A 22,586-nucleotide genomic window follows, 5' to 3' on the forward strand; every position below is an offset into this window, starting at 1 on the left:
CAGGGCTGGAGCATTTACCTCTTCTTTGGGCAACATGTTCCAGTGCCTTACCACCCTCACAGTAAAGAACTTTCTTCCTTATATCTAACCTGAATTTCCCCTGTTTAAGTTTAAACCCATTACCCCTTGTCATATCGCTACAGTCCCTGATGAAGCGTCCCTCTCCAGCATCCTTGAAGGCCCCCTTCAGATATTAGAAGAGGAAAACATAATTCAAAATGGAAAAATTCCCCACACTTAAGAATCGTCTTCTTGTGAACTGTTCTAGAGCATGCATCGTGTTGGCAAGTAGATGGACAACTTAAGTTGTTCTGCTGATGTAAATTGCTGTCACTTTGCAGAATCATGTTTTATATTGCTGCAGGGTACAAGATAAATGCTAGCCTTCCATTTTAGATGGGGGATGGTGCTAGGAGGTTAAATGGCTTGTTTAAGTTATACAGAAAGCTTTCTTCCAAGGAAGCTGCACTTAGCTCTTCAGCCTTCACCACAGAGTCGCCTAGCTTTCCTTTGTGAAACCTTCCAAACCTTTCATGGTCTTGCTGCCAATAGTCTCTGTGTTTGATGATCTCTTCATGTTGCGAAGTGGAACCACCTTCTTTACACTCGAAGGCTGGCTTCAGGTGCCCGTGTGGGTGTGATGATACGGTTTTGGCTGATGGTATGAACTGTAACTAAATTAGAAGCTCTGTTCCTGTGTTCTTCAGCTATAAAAATAGGGATCTTGTTATATGCCTTGGTTCAGGCACAGAATGCTCAAGCAGAGCATGTTAATGCAGGTGGGAAGAACTTTTATTTCTTAGCTTTTAAACTAAAAAAAGGTAAGTTTAAATCACCTTTTCCTTTATTGTTGTGTTTCTTATTTAGCTTTAACATAGCATGGCAAAACCGGGAAACATTCACAGAAGTTGCCAGCCTCATCTACAGTAACGTTTCCCTTCCCTAAGCTGCACTAGTGCTCACAGTGATGATAGCTACTGGTATTTTAATTGGTGCCTAGTGGCCTCTCACTGTCAGCATGCCTGGATTATTTGGTAGTCCCAGTTGGTGGCCATGGGCAACTAGGATTAATATGAATTCAGGCACAGCTGGTCTGGGTCAAATCCCTGCATGCTTTAGTTTGTGAAAATTTCTGATGGCCTCCCGTATGTGGTGGAAAGGATATAGCAGTTAAAAGGTATCTTTCATTATCATAGACTAATTAGGGTTATCCTAACTTCCTGAGGGAATATGTAGTAATACCCAGTAGTTACAGAAGATTGAAACCAGGCAGGAGTTATTAGGCTGTGGAGGAGAAAATGTACTTGTTTCTGCTTCTCTGTCCTTTAACTCCTCCTTATATCTTAATGAAATGTAACCTGCATGAAAAACAAAGCTGGGAAAAAGATGAAAAACCACTCTCTCTTCTTTGGAGCCTGTTCACTTAGCCCCTAAACGAGGCCAAAAGTGTTTTCTTTCTCACTACGAAAGTATGATTACATGGCAGCCTTGCTTTTGAAAATTTAGAGATTTCTTTTTTTTTTCTCCTTTTCTCCTTCATTTTTGTTTTACTTCTCACTTGCACTGCTGAGGCTAATGCTATTTTGCTGGTATTGCTAGAGTGAAAACAGGCTTTGCATTTGTGAGCTTCTAATCGGAAGTGATGACAAGCCCTTGAACAGAGCACCGTTGCCCTTGTCCTCATGAAATATTTTATCCTTTCTGATACCGTTGGACATGTAATTGTTATAAAGGGCAGTTTCTGCTACTGGATACGTGTAGAAGTTGATCCCTGTTATCTTTGTGCAGGAACGCCTCACAGTGACATCTGTGGCTGTGCTGAACATGATTTCCTCCATTTCATGGGAATGAGACGATGCTTGTGCATTATTAAAAGGGACTAACAAGCTTCCTGGGGAGAGACTGTGAAGTGCAGTGTATAACAGTATTTATGTAATTAACTCCTTGGGAATTTAATGAAAAATACCGCTATTTTGCAACCATAATTTTCATTTTCTGGCAGCCTCAGAGTAACAAGGAAACTGTAAATTGCAGAGTCCCTAAGCTGTTCTCTCTGATGGGAAAGGTGGACAATTTTGCTGTCTTGAAGTGATGATTAGCTGGGATCAATTGTGATATTAGAATATAATCACAAGCATTTGGTGTAATGTCATCAAAATGTCATTCCAAGGATGAGGTGTAGTAAGAAACTGAACTCCACACACCCCCCCCCCCCCCCGTTTTTTATTTGAGAAGAGATGAAGGAGATTCAGAAAACATGCAGCAAGAGGTGAAACAAAGCATGTGTGTCACCTCTGACTTCCCACTACACTCCTCCCACGTGGTGTTAGCTTAGATACCAGGTCAGGTACTAGGCACTCTGAATGGACTAATTTCTTGAGCTGTCACTCTGCTTTTCAGCCTGCTTTGCTGGCTTTCCCTGAGCTATCTGTGGTTGTGGCTACACTGCTATCCATCCATACCTGAGCTAGCAAAGCAAATGGTGTCCCATTCTTGGTGGTTGCAGTAATGACTGAAGGGTATATGTACCTACAACTCCTTCTTTGATCATCAGAAACGTAATCTGCAGGAATGTTGTACCTCTATGCTGATGGAGTTGTTGCCCCTTCCGAATGCCCTATCCCTTTGTGTGGGACATGATTTGTCCGTTCCATAATAGGGTTGAGCTGAATGTAGTGCCCTTGACCTGACTTAGTTTAGCACTATTGTAAAACAACTGAATAAAGCTCCATCTGTCATTCAAACTCAATCCCTCTAAAAGTGTAAGTTTCTGTGGTGCCCAGAGACTAGCAAAATTATCTTCATTCTGTAGCTTGTTTCTGGTGTAGGTCCCCAGCCCTCTCCAGGGACCTGAACACAGTGTGTTTGCCTAATGTGCTGTTTTCATGACAGCATTGTTTATGTATTAGGAAAACTAACGCAAGCTGCAATGGTTTGCTTAATAGTAGATAAGAGACAGTTTGCGATTGTTTCTTAGGAAAGTCCTGGCATTTGGTTTCATTACAGAAGAGAGTAAGTGAAGTTGAGGGGAAGAGCTAGTTGTTGTTGAAGCAGAAGAGTAAGTAAGGGCTCTCTGGAAATCTGGTGCGTCCATCAATCATCAACCACAGGCTGATGGAGCTAGAGCAGCCAGCTTAGGAGAATTGCTGTCAGGTAGAATGTAAATTGTGGAGGTTTGTTTCAGTGGAGGATGGTATAAAGTCCTAAGCAGACGTGTCCAGGGAATCTTAACAGGTCTTATGTTATGCCTTGTATGCAGTGATTATCTCATACATTTTTCAAATTCTCTGTGCAATTCAGTCCAGGATGGTTTTTCCTTCAGAACAAATTTTCAGGGGGATGACACACCATATGGTGGCAATGGACACCCTACATTCTTTTGGTCCCAAGAGGATTTGTGAGAGAGTTTCTCAAGTGAATGATTTACTGTCTCTTGCCCTGTTCATTCTCCAACAGAGCAGAAATATTCTAGTGACCGCAAAGCTAATGCACTCCAGTGTCTCTGGATGGAGACAGCAACATTTTTGGCAATGTAGTTTTGAAGCATTATTCTCCCTTTCATTTCCAGCATTTTGGGGTATGCTTCTAGCAGAAATCATGATTTCAGAAGCCTCTGCTGGAAATTAGTCCACCCAGACACACTGGAGAGATTAATATTGCTCTTCATGCCATGCCATGCTATCCCCTATGAAGTTGAAGCAGCTTCCTGTGTGTACATAAATGGAAAGCATGTCATCTTCTGATTATTATCTGTATCGTCTTAATCAGACCACTGAAGTTCTTTTATTTATTAAACTGTTTCATAGTCTGTGGCTATTGTCATATGTCAGAAGGTTTAGGAACAAGTTTCACTATGGCATTTCACATCTGAAGCTTTCAAAAATTCTTCTACAGAGAAAAAAATATTTGGCTTATTAGCTTACATTATTGTAGTATTTTCTTCCCAAATCTCTTGCTCATACAACTATAAGCTTTCAAGCTGAATATCCCCATGTTGTAAATATAAGGACTCTGCATTATCCTGGCATATAATTCATAAGATTTGTTGAAGTGACTCTGCACTGAGGTGGACAAAGAAAGATGTCCGTTCATGGCAATGTCACTGGCTTCAGAAGATACTTTTACTACACTTGTCGAAGATCTGGTCTTTTGAACCTATATATACACTCCAGTTAATGCTGTTAATATAATAATAAGTTATCTTAATTACTTCTAAAAATGTTCTCTTCGTTTTCCAGATGGTACCTTGGATATGATGGGAACTTGCCCAGTCAATTTTGCCTTCCATGGGCTGATAACAATCTGCTTATAAAAGGTTTAAAATCCTCTCTTCCTATATTCATGTTCTGCTTTGGTCTTGTTTATTCATAACTGAATGCCTTTGATTATTTCAGCTGTCATGTGCTCAGTATTTGATGCTTTGCATAGTAGAACTGGAGTAAACTGGCTGTGCTATAAGATATTCAGTGTATACATAAGACAATGACCATTTAGCTGTCTCATTTCCTTAGCAACACTTTAAAAGATTAATCATAGAGAGTGGTGTTAGCCAAGAAAAAGACAGTTGAAATAAATCAGAAATTAAGTATTTTTCTTCATGTTGTTTTGCTTGGATTCAATATTTTGATAACTTGGTGCAGAATTCACAACCACCACAATGACTTGTTTGCACGCCTGAAATTTGGATGAGCAGTGCTAAAGCAATTCTTAAATATGCAAGGCTAAATTTGCTGAGCCCATTTCTCGCTCTTTGATGAGACTGCAGTAAGCAGTCAAATACTTAATACAGGTGGCAGAAGCGGATGTGTTTCCCTTGGGGGCTGGAGGAATGTCCACTCATTAGGTAAACCCCAGGCAGAGGCACATGAGTCACTGTAGTATAGACTTCCAAGCAGTTAAAGCAATGGCTTCCTTCATGTCGGGGAGATTGCTGCAGGGGTCTGCCTGTGAGAAGGAGCTCCTGGGGTTTTTTTTTCAGTGTAGCAGCATGGGGGAGAGAGGAAAGGCTTTAAAACATCTAGGGGAAGTGTTTTGTTTTCGAGTACTCTCAAGTACAAATGTATTCTTAAAAATCTTTCCTATTGGAGTTTGGTTTTTTAACTGTTTTGTCATATACCATTTTTATGAGAATAATTTTGTAGTCTGATTTTTATATTAAAAATCAAGGAGTGGCCTTAATGCCAACACAATATTGCTTGTGTAAAACAAACAAACAAAAACCGAAAAAAACCCCACACCCAAAGAGCAACAAACAAAAAAACCAAAAAACCTCACTGAAAACCAAACACCTCCACCCAAAGCAACCTCCTCCGCCAACCTTATTGCTTATATCAAAAAGAAATTATATGATTTCTCTTTCCTTCCTTCAGAGGCATAGACACTGCTGCGGGGTTCCTCTTAATGAGTCATGATTCACTTTTGCAGGTGATTTACTAATTCCACCATAGGCATGAGAGTAAGGAGCGGTTTATGCTCTCTTTTTCTCTGTGGTAATATATAGGGGTGGTTTTGTTTTGTTTGGTTTTTCTGACAGGCAATCAAACGGTCTTACCTGAGTAGCTCTGAGTGGACGAATCATGGCATCGGCTAAACTTGAGGACAATGGTTTAGACTTTATTTATAAAGTTTGTTTAATTGCTTAGTAATACAGCAAGCACAGACTGGGGAAATTTTGACCTTACCTGGTGTGGATTTGACTGTATTTTCAGGAGAGACAGCATGTCTCATGCATGCTGGCTGCTCATTATCTTTAAATGCTTATAATGTGTTTAAACCCTGAGTGGAAGAGATGTCTGGGAGGACTTTCTGAAGCTCAGTGAGGCCTGGATTGCTCGTTTTCAGCTTAAGACAAATCCTTAGCAAAGCATCCTTACCTAGTCACTACATAGGGGAACAGACCTTTGCCAGGCCGTGTTTCTCAGCAGTTATGCCATGGCTGAATAAATAGGCCCTTTGAACAAGTAGCAGATTTGACAACTGAAATAGTGTTTTTCATGCTTTCAGGCTTAAGCACAAACTCAAGCCCTCAAACTTGTATCTGAGAAGATGTCAGCAATCAGTCTTGTTTCCTAAATGAATGGAGTTTGTGTTCTGTGCTGTTGTACCTTTTCAAGTATCCTCTATACCTCCTTGGTTCCATGTATATTTGCAGTTACTTTCTTGGACCTTTTTCTTATTGCTTAGTCTTTTATATAGAAGCATGAAAAGAATATTAAATTCTGCCATTCTGACATGGTGTCATTTTCATCTTTGATTACATAAACTCTTTGTACATGATTATTCACTTGTTTGTATTGTGATGGAGTCTAAACTTGTCTCAGTTGTGAGTCAAGGTCTTCTAGGATTTTCAGAAATGCAAAACAAAGAGACTGTATTGCTCTAGACTGAACTGCACAGAAGCTGTATTGCAGCTGGAGATGGGGAGACCATATGCAATGTGCTGTCCCAGGGTGACACAAAAGGTTTCATTTGGCTGGGACTGCCTCAAGCTGTCACAGGTATTCTTCTTTCATTTACAATAGCTCCCTTAAAATATAAATGACTGCATTTATTACATCAGCTCTCTTTCCTTCTTTGGAATACCCCAGCTAAAGTTACATCACACATAACAAATGTTCTTGCTCCCTTGAGTATTAATTTAATTACTGATGTAGGTGGGTAAAGGATCTATCATGTCTGAGATGTTAATTTTACCATGCTTTAATTAAGAGGTCAAGTGTGAAAGGCTGCAGAATACCTCCCACTTAAAGATGCTGAATAGGATGGTGGGGGATAGAAGGCACTGATATGATGAGGTTTTTACTGTCTGTCTGTAGGAGTATCGACTTTCCTTCTGCATCTCATTACAATGAGGTTGGCTTCTGGAAAAACATGCCAACTTTTATTCTGTCATTGTGTTTTTTAGCAATAAAGGCTTTTTCCATCCATTGTCTTTGAAGCACAAAACCAGCATGTCTCTGTTTTCAAAGGAGGTGGTCACTCCTAGGTACCACTAATTTCCATTAGAAATGTCTGGACTGCATCCTCTTGCCCAATGTGTTTGAAGAATGGGGCTATGACTACCTTTGTGCTCTGGCACAAGGGAGGATGCGGGGCATGTGTTCACCAGAGGACGACAGGTGCTACCATCTCTGAACACTCAGTTGTTTCCTCCTTACGTCTCACTGTGAATGTGGGCAGATTCCTTTCAGCATTTAATTTGAAAGTCTCATTTCTAGCTAACTCAGAAAACAAGGAAATGGAAAACTTTTGTGGAAAAAATGGGCAGGCGGAAGGAAGGAGTGTCTCATACCAAGATTATAGAAAACTAGACAATAAGAACGCCTTGCAGTAGGGTGGCCAGGACATACTCAACTGAGCTTATTGTGTTTATCTTGGCAGCTGGAGCAGCAATGCCATAGATAAGAGCAGGTATTCACTGTCATCGTTTGAAAGTTTTCTTGAGATTGACCTGTTGCACTTTGAGAAAGAGTAAGTGACCAAATAAAGTAGTACTGTTGCTCTCCAAACAGCTGTGAAGGGTACAGCTGATGGTTTTTATTAATGTCTTTTTCATCACTTACCATCTATGTGAATTGCTGATTCATTAAGATATTTTTGTGATGTGTGATACAGAAAGTTTCTTTTCCAGAAACTTTTCTCCTTTTTCTTGTATTTCCTGTTGCTGTTTTCTCTTTTCTGTGGTGGTCACTTCTCTTGCTTTTGAAGGATAGTAACAGTTCAGCTATGCCGCTGCATTACTGGTATAATACTGGAAAAACACAGAGTTAAATATTAACATGTGCTACTGAATGTTCCCACTAAAAAAATCAGGAACAATTCCAAGCAGTGAAAGCAGACTTTTCTTTCCTGTAGTTAAGTTTTGCTTCTTAACTTTTAAAGCTTCCTTGGTCATTTTAACATGATTAAAAGTTAGAAATTGGGAGTCCTTTCTTGCGCCCAGGCTGCTTCTCCTTCCAGATGATAGGGGAAAAATCGCACATGGGGGATTAGTGCTGAAACATATAATAAGATTTTTCAAGGTAAGGGGTTGATTTTTAGTTGTTTTATTCCCTTCCCTCTGTCCTTTGGCTTGGGAAGGGAAATTTCATTGCTTGCGTTTATGGACAGAAAAAGCGATGTTAATGAACGTTGTGATTTGATGTTGACGCTATAGTAACTCCTCAATCAGAATTGGGGTTCCTCTTGAGTTACAAAGACACATAGCTGTCCCTACGTAGCTCTCCAGCTGTGTGTTAGCTGAGGCCTCAAATGTGGCATTTTCTTCTGCTGACTTAAAATGCTATCACCAGTCTCTGCTGTCATAAAAGGGGCACAAAGGAAATGGTTTTGATGAAGAAGAGTCTTTTGAGCTTAACAGTTTGATGTATTCTGAAGACATATTTATTCTGTCTTGCCAGTTGTCTCAGGTGTTTAAACTTCTGCTTCAGTGCACTGGGAATCCCCGGTCAAAGTGTTAAAGCTCTAATCTTTGTGGAGCAGCTCAGGTATCAGGTATAGTGAAGCAGGAGCAGTAAAGCCTATGACCCTGAACTGAAAGGGCTAGGTCAGTTAATGTAATGTGGGGTGGTACTGCTGAAACTTCTCTATATATGTAAAAACCGTGCATAAGGATGTGGACTTAATGTGTCAGAAATAAAATGATGGAGTTTATTTTAATTCCAATTTACTTGCGTTTGTGCAGTAGCATCCCAAAGCAGGAGAGATCTTGGCATTTGCATGAGGCATGTGCTTCTGCCCACAAACAGCCAGTAAGATAACTCAATAAAAACAAGCCATGCAAGGCATGAATTGCTTAGAGGTGGAAGAGACTTATTAGGCTATCTAGCCCTCCTTCATGCCAGTGAAGAATTGCTTTGACTGGGTTTGCTTTAGAGGACAAATGAATAGGTGAGTAAAACACAGGGTCACATTTTCTGTATGATACGGTGGAAGGCTGCCTGTGCTTCAGTTTTCACCTGCACGTCTAGCTTTGAACCTCGTGATCAACAATATCCCAGAGAAATTTTTTTCAGGCTGTTTTTTTTAAGAGTGTAACAATGGTTTGAACAGAAACTGTTCTGATTGCACAGATGTGCAGTTGTGGGGTGATTTTTGTCTCATCAAAGGAGAGCAAGAAGAAAAGGCAAAAATCTGTGAGTGTGGCTGTCTGTGAGGCCGTGTGCATCTGTGTGTTTGACAGAGTGAGAGGTGTGTCCATGTTCTATCAATTGTGAGAATAAAACGGCTACTCTGCTTGACTGTAGGGAGGGAATCTTATGAAGGCAATACATTGCAAAGAGAACAAAGGCCATGCTGCGTTACGGCTGTGTGTGACACACTTAATGCTAAAGCAAGCTGCCATTTCCTTTTAAAGTAGTGTCTTACATGTTCATGGAACAAAGGTTGTAATGCAAAGTAATTTAGCTCACTGGGAGCTGATGCATGTAGTTCTGGCATGGACATAAGAGGTCTCTGTGGTTGAAAAGACAGAAAAACGTATTCGTGCTGGTCTTTTAAGCAGCTTCATCTGGTGACTGGATGGGGAATTGCAGGCACATTTGTCTCATTGCATTCATTTCTTGCATTATTCCCTTTTGTCTGTTATTGTTTCCTTACCAGCATTTGTGTTTGAATAGAAAAAGAGCTCTGTGGTAAATTATGTGCATGCCCCACTTCTTTCCAAGCCTGACATGTTTATATATACAAAGAATTATGGAGGAATTAAAGAGAGGACCAAAGAAGCTCAGAAATTCTTTGGTAAAGCTTGTCAGATTTTTAATTAATGGGCATGTAGCAGACGGGGTGAAATCTGTTGCTCAATACCATAATAGGCAGTGCAGTGCTTCTGCCTCTCTCTGTCATCCTTAACAGACAGATTTATTTTTGGTAATGAGACATTTATCTCCTTTGCATCTATTAAAAGCCAGTTCCAGTGTCAAAAATCAGTTGGTAATAACATGAAGAAGTCTAATCATGAAATGTGTTTCTTTTGGATGCTTGTCACAGCTCCATCAAATTTTGGGGATCCTTTTTCACTTTATTTTGGTGTATTGTTGCCTTGCTGCAGCTTGCATTTCCAGATGACTTAGGTATTTTTCTGATAGCACCAAATCATGGTGTGAATATTTAGATTCTGTAAAGAGGCTTAGTGCAATTATTTTCAGGACAACAATTAATATACTGTTGGTGTAAATAATTGGTTTTCAACACTTTGTGTGGACCCTTTAGGACTATTTGTTAGCTGCAGATCCCTGCCTACCTTATTTCAGCCTATTGAAAGCAGACTTGCTTTTGTTCGTGGGCATCCTTGAAACAGTCCACAGAAAACTGTGCATAAGTGGCAGCCTGGTTGAACTCACCTGGTGCTGTAGAGGAGTCATCCACATAGAAGTAATTGTGGTAAAAGAATGCCATTAGTCAAAAAAATACGTGCTCTGCATGTATTTCTGGTCCTGATGCAACTCAGGAAAGTATTTTCACGCCTGTGGATTGAGTAATTAATGTCATACTTAAGCAGGTCAGCAAGCAGACAACATTACTTAATCTGTCCATAGACAAGCTTGTGTGAGCTCTAGATGAATGCAATGGGGTTTCTGTAGGCATTTGTTTTAAATCCTGTGGGATTTATTAGATGCCTTTTAATAGGTTTCCGAACTGTTCTATAGAGTTCTGCAGGTGGGATGTAATTTTCCTAGTGAGATCTGAAGTGCCTGGCAACCGGTGAAAAAACAACTGCCTTCTTTTAGGTTTGTAAATAAGATTTCTTTAATGAAGCTGTCTGGTGCCTCTGTGCCACCTCCATTTTGTTAGCTATGAAAGAGGGGAGATGATGAGGATATCAGAAAGGCTTACTGATGTGAAGTGACCCAGAAGCTTATTCTAGGAGTTTATTTTCAGAAAGTGTTGAGTATTTGTACTTTGAGAAACCTGTAAAGTATTTATTATTCACACCAGACGCTCCTTTCAGTTTTAGTTGATACCCACCTCATAAAGGTGATATAAGACTAAATAGGTTGATGCAAGGAATGTTTTGACATTTTAGCTGATAAAGTGCTAATTATAAGAACCACAACCCATCTAGTAACAAAAGCACAGATAACAAACATTGAAAGGTTAATATTCCAGAGGAGTTATGTCAGCCAGCTCCATGGATGAAACATCTTTTCCATGGAAGAAATTGCATCCTACATGGAAAGGATTCTCTTCTGTACTGTACAAATCCTACAATTGTCCTTACCTACCCATTTCCTTTCACTGTTCCATTCTTCCATGGAAGTTATTCTCCTCATTTGGCTCTTGCTGCAGTCCCGATGTGTATGTACTGTAAACAATGCTACCCTTTTTTTCCCCTATCTTCCTACACATGCTTTTGAACAACTCCATTTGCTAGGATTACAGTTCTCTTAAGGCTAGAGGTGGGGGAGAAAAATGTCCCTTCATCATCAGCTTCCTTTTGCGATCTTTGCATTGCTTAAGTCATTTTTTCCAAAGGCACGTTCGTTTTAAGGCTTTTTGACAGCAACACTGCTGCTGCTGTGCTTGATGTTTTTGTTCTTGCTGTCCTTGATGCTCTTCCTGGCTTTTTGTTTAAGGCGGCATGGAAAGTCAGTGACTAAGTTGAAGAAAATGATTTAATTTCATTACATGCTGCGAGTTAAACCTTCAGTACCTTGCATAGGGACTACTATAATTTGTGAAGAAAAGGGACAAGTGCTCTAAAATGGCAAAGGCAGTGATGCTGTTCTGTTCCCTCTCCTTCCTCCCTTCTCCCCTGTAGTCAGGTGGATGCTGACTCTGTGATGCATCATGTACACTGCAGAACTGGGCATGTTTCTCCTTCACAGAAGGTGTGTGGAAAATGACAGCCTTCACATTATCTCAAGTGGCAGAGCAGCCATCCTTTGATGTGCCAGACTAATTTTTGCAGGCAAGAACTGACACTGTATTAGTACAGTGGGTACTACTTATGGGTAGAGGGATGGATATATGTGCTATTTATTTTCTAATAAATGTGTGCTTCTGTATAGTGTGAGCACTGATTTTTTTAAGCATGGATGCTGTTTGTCAGCCTGCTTGAGCTACAGTGTCCAGCTACAGAAAGTTTTAGTAGCTTCTTCCAGGAATCTCGCCATAGCCTTTCCCTGGAAATGTTAAAAAGTGTAGTCATTCCATAATCTATGTAAAACCTTAAGTTTGAAATGCCTTCACAGTGCTCAAAATAGTACAGGATAGTGCCAAGTTTTCTGAGCCCACTGGACCTGTTTCACAAGGCAGGAACTCATTTTGGAAGAATCTGTGTTTCGATGGGTCTTAACACTTTGCCTGAGATGAGATACTTAGGAGTGAGCTGTTTAATAATAATGCTGCAGCTGAATGATTCCTCTTGGTCAAAAGTCCAGCATGCAGCCATGATAAAGAGTGAAGTTTTGAACAGCCCGCACTGATCTCTGCATCCCAGCAGCCTGGCTGATCCCCACATTGCCTTTGGCACCCTGTGGGAGTGGACGCCGCTGAAGTCCTGCCTCTGCATTGCTGAGCCATGTGCTTTGGGAAAGGAGAGGACGAATGGCAGGAAGATGTGTCAGTCACCTGAAGATACCACGTGGTTAGAGAGGGACAGACATTCAGCAGTTGCCCCTCTATGCAGTAAACTCAGGACAATATTCATTCCATCAAAGAACAGTGAAATGTTCTTACCCTTTCTGTCACAGAACAGCTCATATTAGGGCTCAGAACATCTCTGTGTAAGCTTCTTCCTGGGTTTTGCATACAGGATACTGTCCAGATTTGTTGGGTACATTCTCTTTGCCTGCTCTTCAACGTGTTTCGGCTTAAATGCTTAATAGGTGTGGCAGAAGTTGGCTTGGGGGTTGAACAGAGCACAAGTGAAAAGCTAAAAGCTTATGGTGAACGGTAGTTAGGAAGTGCTGCAAAGGGTGGTTTGGGAGGAGGCAGTGGAGTAGGATGAACGACGTTTCTGCATGAAACGCAAGGAAGGTTGCCAGAATATCTGCTTCTACCTCCAACAACTTCCAATATTGCAGCATCTTTATTGATGGTATTTTGGATACGTATTTTTGCTACTCCTAACTGGATATCCAAACATTTCACGCTTTAAAGTAATTTAGAAAATTTACTTGAGCCCTGAAAGAGTCCCTCAGTCAGAACATATGTTCTGTACATTTTGCATACTACTTAATTTAAAAGTTTATAATTCAGATACTGTACTCTCATCTTGCTCAAGCTATTTGAAAGCTGCATGGCTGCCACCTAACCAAAAGTTAGACCATTGCGCTTGCCAGAAAGGAAATCTGTGCATATTTTGCCCTGACCAAACCATTTTGCAGAGAGTGGATGGCATGCTGGATACTGTGTCTTCAAGCTGTAAATCAACAGTTTAAAAGCAGAATTTCATTTTGCTGTTACTGCCTTTCTAGCTGTTAGGAATGTAGTTGCAATGTGTGTCTGATCCTCAGGGATATCCGTAGGAAGCATATGTTAGTGATTGAACTTAATTGGACTCTAAAAGAAGTTCTCCTCCATTGCAAACCATGGAAACAACAATCCTTTGGAGCTCTGAATTAACATTAGATAAGACTGATTCGTGTCAGAGTTACTTATCTAATGGCAACATGTACTATTGCTGCTATTCATAATAATGCTTGTTCCAGTATAATTGGTCCATTTTGCTGTCCTGTGGTGTATGGAAATTCCATGATTTTCCTTGAGCAATCTTGCTGGAATTTGGGTGTAGGTATCTTACTTCCAGTTCTCAGCCTTTGACTCTACATTCTAGCCAAAACCACTCAGGGGTTTTTTTGGGTGGGGTTTTTGTTTTTTTTTTTTGTGGGTTTTTTTTTTTGTTGTTGTTGTTTTGTTTTTTTGGTGGTGGGTTTTTTTTTTTTTGGTGTTTTTTTTGTTTGTTTTTTGTTTTTGTTTTTTGGTGGTGGTTGTTTGTTTTTTTTGGTTTTTTTTTTTTCCTGGATGGTTTTGTTTTTGTGGGTTTTTTTTGGGGGGGGTGTGGTTGGTTGGTTTGTTTTTTTTTTTTTAAGAAATGTGACTTTTTGTTTCTGTTTTCAGAGGCATTTATTTGTGCAGTGTGTAGGGCATGATTTGAGTCAAAAAGCTTTTTGTGCAGGCAAACAATCCAAGTTTGACACATTACAGGCAACCTGTAGTCAACATCTGACCCTCATAAATTAGTACGGGGAAATAAAAATAACCTCTGTGTTTCCATAACAGCACCAGCATTAGAGCATGAGATAGGTGTAGCTAGGGGATTTGATCCAGAGTAGTATAGGATAGGAAGGGAAGTTACAACTGTGCCAGTGTTAGTATGCCTCTTTTTTTCTTCATTAGAGTTTCTTTACAGGGATGTCAGCACATTATAGCACTCAAATTGGGTAGAATAGTGTTACTTTTCCTGCTTTGCAGACAGTACGTGAGAAATCAAGAACTGAATGTCACAGGAAGCTGGGCTAGGCATGCAGGCAAATGTCTCTGCTGGTGAAAGTGCCATTAGGGTACCAATGGTACCATATGGTATCTGACTGGTATACCCAACAGTGTTTATGGCATGGTTATGGATTGCACTATCCACTGTGGTAGGCTTGATCTATTGACTCGTGAGGAAAATGAGGCTCAGCACCTGAGGAGATGGAGTGAAGAGGGATGAGGTGTTCCTAGAGCCCTTGTTCTTACTTCTGGGTTCAAGTAGCTGGTGAGGCAAGTTGCTTTCTCAGAGGGAGAAAGAGGTAGGAAAGTTGATGGGAATTGGACTTGCCTTGTGGGACTGGAAAAACTCCTTACTGACTGGAGTACCCACAAGAACATATCAACACATGCATAAATCTTTTGACTGAGAAAGCAACAGTAGGATAGAAAAGTAGTGATGTGCTGTGCATCTAGTGTAAGCAGCTCCCCAGACAAGCTTCCACTGCACAGGACAATGGACTAGTATTTGATGTCCTGTAGGCAGGAGCCCTTCCTGGTGGCAGAAGGTGTGTTGGAGAGATGTTTTTTTTCACTCCTGCTTCAGGACTCCAGCTGTCCTGACTTCAAGGATGAGAAAGGGAAATACGGACATGATACAGCTGAATGAATACTTTTCATCCTATAGCACCCTTCCCCACTGAGGAGAAGCTGGTGTCTTTTCCCCATCCAGAGGTACCTCCGTATTTGAGAAGCAAACAAATTCCTTGGTATTGAGAACAGACAGCTTTTCACTGGCAGTATACAAAGGGTGTAAGTGTTCGCTTATAAGAATCCAAACACAATGAAGATTCAAAATTGTGAGCTCTATCTGTCCGGAGGCTCTGTAGCATGGGCTGAAAGAAAGCTTAGAGCATGTGCCCTGCTTTTATCATGCACACTGGGCATGGAGAGTAAGAGTTGAATTCTGCTGCTTGCTGGTATTTCAAAACATTTGTCCTCAGTGGCAGCAGCAGAGAATGAATTTCCCAGCTATTATCACCTGCTCTTGAAAACATATAGAAAGCATCTGTTGCAGGTGTGGAGATCGGCAGGTGAGTTCCACTATATGACCATAAAGAGATGAGAAAAACCTAGATTTAGCCTTGAGCAGAGATTCTGAAAACAGATCTTCTACAGGGCTTAGATCTCATTGAAATACTCTAAACAGCATTTGCAGATCTGTCTGTCTGGGCAGCTCTGCTCCCAGTTGATTCTTAGGGAGACCTGGAAGAAGAGACAGGCAAAGGCAGGAGGAGGCACTTCCCTGAAAGACTGTAAGATGGAGAAACAGCAGCAGCATAATGTCCACAGGAGGGAACTAGCTCTGCTTCACGCCCAATGTATTTCTACATTTAGATATCCACAGGCTCTGTCCTTGGCAAGGAAGAAGGCATTTGACTAGATAGCGATGGCCAAAGCTGTAAAGCAGGCTTCTCTGTACATGAGAACGCTTGTCCTAGCCCTGACTCGCGTGTAACTTTGTATTAAACACAGCATAGTAAGAGTAGTGTTAAATATTTGTATACATCAATCAAGCTGTCATTTATGTGACAAGCTAGGAGAATTTAACTATTTACCAATTTCCATGTATTTTTAGAATGTTTAGAACACCCTTGAAAAAATTCAAAGATGGTAAGTCGAAGTTACTCCATATGAGTTGCATTCAGTATTTTCATATTTGGCTCTATTTTAACCTGTTATGGAATCTAGTACTTTTTTGTCTCCAAGCAAGCCTGTGTCTGATGTATTAGATCAAAACATATTCCTGTCTCCAAATGCTAACAGCAGCACATTCAGTTCTCTGGATTTCAGCAGCTAAAGTGGGCATTGCTGGAAGTTTGGCACTGTTTCTCTTTACAGCATAATAAATACAGATGATGTTGCCTTGGATTTCATGCAGGCATGGAGCTCTTGCCTCATAAAAGCTGATTCATAGACAAATGGTGACTCTTAGCTTTAAAAGACAACAATGCTAGTTGAAGTAGATGGGCTAGAAATATTTGTCAAATTTCCTAGCAGACACCTGGATGGTGGTTTCTTTTAGTCTGAGAGAGCATTTTATAGTTCATTTTTCTCACAGCTTAGATTATTGTGTTCTATAACACTTACAGCTTTTTTCTCTCCCAGGAGGAGTCCAGAACATACCTGTAGAGCTGTGTCTTCTCTTTCTCCAAGCTCTGCCAAAGGTATGTACTTTATGCACTCTTACTTTCCCCGGTATGCATCTCAAATGCAGTATGGAAGCTTTCAGAAAAGTAAGTTTCCAAGTTGTTGGCAGAAGACTACTTCCTTGATTTCTGAATGCAGTATTTTAAACAAAGGTCTTCCCCAGAAAGTTACGTTGAATCAGAACTAAGCTTGTTAATCGTACAACAGCACCTTCGCGCTTGTACTGACTGATGTTCAAAACTGGTCTGCCTGGTACTGGATAAACACTTGGTTTCAGAGGCTTCAGAACAAGAGCAGAGCTATTTAATAGCAGGTCTACACTGACTTCAAAATCATGGTCAGTGTCTGTTAATTAATATGATTCTCCAAGTTTATACCCTGACTCAGTTATCACTCACTCCTGGGAAAACAACGTGACATAATGGATGTGTGGTGTCCTTCCCTTGCTGACTCTGTGAGTCTTCTTAGCCCTCTGAGAGAAGGTTTTGTTTTCTAATTGAGCACTGAGTCAAAGTTGAACCTATTCTCCTCAGCAGCTTGATATCTGAAGCAGTTTTAGCAGGAGAATTGCCTGATGTAGAGAAAGTGCTTTCAGCAGATATGTAAAATTTTGACCTAAAAATAGGATAACATAGTAAATAAGAACCTGATGTTCAAATGTTCAAAGCTGTCCTTGCTGTCTAGTTTTATATAATTGGAATATATAATTGTATAATTGGAAGAACTGAAATAGCTTTTGTGTCAGTAATTGTTAGCATATGGTTGCAGAGTTAAGTATAAAGAATAGTGTTTTTCTATAAATGTTACTGTAAAAGCCCATAATTCATTATATTTCTATGTTTTTTTCTGAACTAATGCAAAAAACTACATAGCCTAGTGATTAATTTCTATATATATAAAATAATGAAAAAATCCTGAGTAAAATTCTAATTTCTAATGAACTCTGCATGTCAGTTTGACAGTGTCTGCCTGGTAGCAGAGAAAGCAATGTATGATGAGGGACAGTGGGACTCTTTTGTTTTAGTTTGGGTTTTTTTTTTGTTTTTAATTCCTTTTGAGCAGAGGATGGAAGTGGTCCTTTGAACTATCACATAAGCTTTGACTACTGCAATTTGTACTTCTCACTGTACCTTCTAAATGTACCACCACCTTCTTGTAGCTGCAGCTGATGGTGCCCCAGGTTCTCCATGAACCATGAGCAGGGAAGGTGCTGGTTCTTGCTTTCAGTGTCCCAAGAATGGTGAACATTTTCTAGTTCTGCATTTTGAAAACCAGATATTCCCTGACCCTGTGTGAACTCACCAATGCATTTCTTTCTCCATAGACCCCTCTTTTAAGTGTGGAAGAAAGAACTGAGAATGATTAATTCACATAAAGTTTTCCCAAGTAATTCTCAGCCACCCATGGGTTTTCCAGGAAGAGGGGTATACAATAGGCCTTTGTCTCCAAATGGATTTATTTATTGTTTTTGAATCTAAATGCCTAGCTTGACCCTGATCTTAAAGGGCTTTTTAGTCCCCAAGGCTTAGCTGTTCATTCTTGAAACCTTTTGACAATGTGACTCTTCTGTGAAAATACAAGGTATCATAAATCTGTTCAGTACTAGAATGCATGCAAATTAATTATATTGAAGTCAGACTTGTCCCATTGTAAGGGAAGTAGAAACAAAGCAAAATGGCTACGAAAGAAGTTTTATGGTTTCTACAGAATTTTGTGAATTAGGTCTGGATTCCTTGACAAAACCAATACATATCAGGGAGGGAGGCGCATACTCAGCAATAGTTTCAAGAGTTCCCACAAGCTATGAGCTCTAAATTAGTTGAGATTAACTAATTAATTAAATGAAATTAGTTGCTCAGTTAACTATTCTTTTGATTATTTGTTTGGGTACTTGAAACTCTGTTCTGAAGAGACAAAATAAAACAACAGATGGATCTCTATCTTCTCTTTGCTTCACGTTAGCGGCATTAAGCACAGAGGCATTGTACCACTTGTCCACTTGATGATACAACGGTGATTTTAGTTTGAAAATAATGTTGCTAAAACAATGAGGACTTCACAACGAGGTTTACATTCTTCTGCTTATAAGTTTGGGTGAGGGTTTTTTGTTTTGTTTTGGGTTTTTATCTGGTCTCTGATCAGGTAGAAAAAGAGTGCGCTTTTAACTTCGCCTGTTTAAAGGTCCTCTCTCCATTTTAGTTTGATTCTGCTAAGTAGTTTGGCCTTGTGGAACACAGCTTTCATGTGGAAATCCTCTTACATGTGAGCTCTGATATTTTATGAGCTGAAAAGTTCATGAAAATGGTTATATCTTCAGAGGAAGTGTTCCTGACACCAGTTACAATAGGTAAAAGAGCCGTGGTTAGGTTTTTGTGCTTTTGTGGTTTGGTGTTTCTAATACTTCTTACACCTTGCCTCCCAGAGAGATATAATTTACACCAAATCTGAACTCCGAAAATTGTGTTGGTTACAAGTAAATAAATTTTGACTAGTACTGAGATCTTGTCATGCATGATCCTCAAGTCAAGAGAAAAGATTAGTTTATCTGTTTTACTGCCGTGCTGATATAGCTGTGTTCCTTGCAATATATTTTTGTACTGCTTGATCCAATCTACTTTTAAATGACTGAAGTGGTGGAGTATTTTTTATGCCACTGAAGAAACTGTATAAAGTCCAGTAGATTTCACTGTTACAGGAATTTTTCCTAATAGAGTTGTCTTTTGCTTAATTTTAGACTTGCTTCTATTAGATTCCTAATGCACACTGACAATTTGGAAAACCTTCTCAATTCATCACTTAGTCAAATCTCTCTCAAGGATAAAATATTAAGAGTGCTGTCAGTGAAACTGTATTAAAGTTAATAGGAAAGAGATCCTGACCATAGGCTGCAGTGCTGTCTGGATGGGCACCCTCCTGCACTCCTTGTTTCGTGAACATGCCACAACAGTGATTCTTTATATCTCTGGATCTCATGTCAACAGTGCACAAATTGTTGAGATTATGGGATAAGACGTCATCACCAGCTTCACCATTAAGAACAACCTGATACAGAGAGAACAAACCTCAATAATTTCTGTTTGTACAGGTTGTGGGAATTTGTGATGTGGTTTGTCTATGTGAGCATTAACCTGAGGCTAGATGACATGAAAGCTTGACACTCCTGCTGCCCTGTTGGATGTTCTCCATTAGCATCACCATATTTTATTCGTTGGCCCTGAGGCCAAGACATCATACATTCCCTGTTTGCTTGAGCATTCGCTGCCTGTGTGGTGTCAGTGATGAATCATTCGGCATCTATTTGGTCCCTGAAACAAAAGCTATGCATTTGATCTGCCACTGGGGTTTCTGTTTCACAATTAATTCTACATGATACATAATACACTGAAACCCAGAGAAAAATCAAGCCAAGAGCGGTGTGAAAATGGACAGGATCATTCTAGACCCTTCAGCCAACATTAAAGAGAAAGCTGATATTTGAAATATTTGTTTAAAATTTTGTTAACATGGAGGTCTAGAGGTAGATAACATGAAGGAGAGTAAGGCACAGTGGTTGCAGCTCAGCGCAGCCCCGCATTCATAGTACTGAGCTTCCAAACTCTATCCTAATTCAAACATGGAAAGAGTAGATAGGGCCATTTCCAGCGCTATGATGTTTTGTTAGACTACTTGAACAATGCAATCCTTTAGCTTTGAAACTGCAGTGTCATCAAACAACTGCATGGAGTTTTTTTTAATTCCAGAAGCTTCTGACAGTCAGCAAGGATTATATCCAAACAGTCTCGCTGAGTACTAGCGCACACAGCTTGTTCGAGCTAATGCATTAGTACCTATTAAACATTTATACAGAAGCATAAAGTTAGACAAGGATTCACAAACATAACCAAGATCCGTTCTTTTCACTATAGAGCCTTCAGTCAAAATCATGCCTAGATGATGACATACAGCACATCTGCTTATAGGACGAAGGGTGAGAAATATCTGAAGGAAAAATGATTTCTGAGAAGGTGGTGGTTAGAGAAGGGGATTTGCAGGTCTAGAAACTAACAAATCAGAAGGTGTAACAAGAATGAAAAGAGGAATTGAAGTGATACAACAAATTTAGGAGGTAGTAAAGAATGGAAAAGCAGTTGTTAGCTATGAGAGAAGCTGGACTATTATATGACCAGGAATGGATAGGAGAATTCTCTCTTGCCACTTTGTAACATTCAAGCAGAGATGGCTTCAGTATCCAGATCTGATTGAAAGCTTCCTGCAGATACTGAGGATGGGACACTTTGGGTGGCTTTCTATCAATAGTCTCTGCATACTAGCTAAATGGAATAAAGTCTTTCACAGTGTCTGTCTTGAAAAGCAGTAAGTATAGTTTCTTTGGTCTACTCTGATCAAAATGCAAGTGTTCCTTCATTACCTTTGGTCTTTGGAGCTCTGCACTTTTTTTTTTTTTTTTTTTCTTCTGTGTTCCACCTAGGAAGCTTCTTTTATTGATTTGGTGCTTCCAGAACTGAATCTCTTTCAATTAATACTGAATTCGAATGGCTTCTTGCAGTTTTTCCTTTTCTGTTTTTACAGTAATATCAAGGAATTGAAAAACAAAAGGTGGTGCAGATGTTTTTACCTGTTGCCTGGAATGTGGCCTATATGGGAGTTACAGAAAACATTGCATGATGAGCTTCCAGCCAAAAGGAGTCTCAGTAAATCTGCAAGTCTAGTGGACTGTGTAGGAAAAGCTAGCGATGCTGAGGCTGGCTCTGAGCAAAGCTGTCTATGCAGCTAGATAGCCCTAAAATAAACCCCCCCAAAAAAGTCACCAAAAGGTTCTCTCTGGTCTGAGAAACCAAAGCTGTCAAAGAGTGCATGAAACAGTGAGATAGTTGGTGTTGAGAAAGAAGTGGCATCAGTTGCTACATTTCCTCCTTGCTGTCTGTGGCAGTATTGGGAGCAGCAGGGCTCCACAGCAATCTCGACACAGCCAAATGCATTGTTCAGGTGCATTCAATCTTGCCTATACCACTAGAAAGCTTTTTACCTATTACAGCTAACAAGTGCAAGCTCTTAGATTATTCCTAAGAATAATTACATGACAGTGCTACAAAATTATGCAGGTTTCTGCCAGTTTTGTTTTGTGGTGTCTTGAGGTTTCATCTGAGATCTGTGCATAGTGCAAGTATAGTGAAAGACTCTGGGTATACAACCTTGAGATATGTAGTGTTAATGTGAGCTTTGCCTGTTTATGAAACGCTGGAAGATAAAATGACTCAGCTCAAGTCCTGGAGGGAAACTCTGAGTAAGGCTGGAAATGAAATGAAGGTCTTTGCGTAGGGCTTTTCAGTGCCTACGTGCCCATTTTGTCCCTGCAAAAAACCTGCATGTGGCATTGGAAAGCAAAATTCTTCTTTGCCCAGCACTGCACTTTATGTTCTCAGACCATTACACTTCTCTTTGCTTTCCCTCACCCGCACAGTCATTTTTAGTATACAGAGGAGTAACTAAACATTTGGCTGAATGCAGCAATTTTTATCAGAGCAGTCATGGAATATGGAAAATCACACGTGGGAGAGCTACTTGCACAGAGACAGCAAATCCAGGAGTATTGCTGTCAGAAAAGGGACGTCCTGTCACTAGCTTTTGTTGTCTGACACAGTTGCCAGCGAAGCGAGAAGGCTGGACATGCTGTTCCTCCTGCTTGCTGACTCTGCCAGCTCAAGTCCATTTGTGAGTGGTTCTGCAGTGTGACTAGTGCCACGGCTGTGGGACGCAGAGAAACAACACAGCTACTGGGTACTCCCTGCTTGGAAATGAGACCAGAGTCAGGACATTAAAGATTGAAACCCCTCTTGGAAAGTATTTTGTGGACTGTGTCTGTGTAAGCCTCCATCCAGAGGTGTTTGACTCTGGTTTGGACAGTCTGGATGACTTTATTTTCTAGTTTCAGGTTTCTGGGTGCTTGGGTTCTTCTGCTGATC

The 22,586-nt window shown here is 40.2% G+C and overlaps 1 protein-coding gene across 48 annotated transcripts in view; it reads left to right on the top strand.

Moving 5' to 3' along the window:
• The window catches only part of SORBS1 (sorbin and SH3 domain containing 1), a 215,667-nt gene that overhangs the window by 73,694 nt on the left and 119,387 nt on the right, over nt 1-22,586 (top strand). For 45 of the 48 annotated variants that reach the window (XM_030488187.1, XM_030488185.1, XM_030488198.1 and 42 more), the window contains one exon: nt 16,582-16,640. The exons of 2 other annotated variants lie outside the window; for them this stretch is intronic. The gene's annotated coding sequence lies outside the window, so the exon portion shown is untranslated. Of the gene's footprint in view, nt 1-4,274; nt 4,316-16,581; nt 16,641-22,586 lie in introns of those variants that run through there. One more of the 48 variants, XM_030488186.1, reaches the window with a different exon arrangement.

The sequence above is a fragment of the Strigops habroptila genome, chromosome 5 (genome assembly GCF_004027225.2).
Source record: "Strigops habroptila isolate Jane chromosome 5, bStrHab1.2.pri, whole genome shotgun sequence".
Classification (NCBI taxonomy): Eukaryota; Metazoa; Chordata; class Aves; order Psittaciformes; family Psittacidae; genus Strigops; species Strigops habroptila.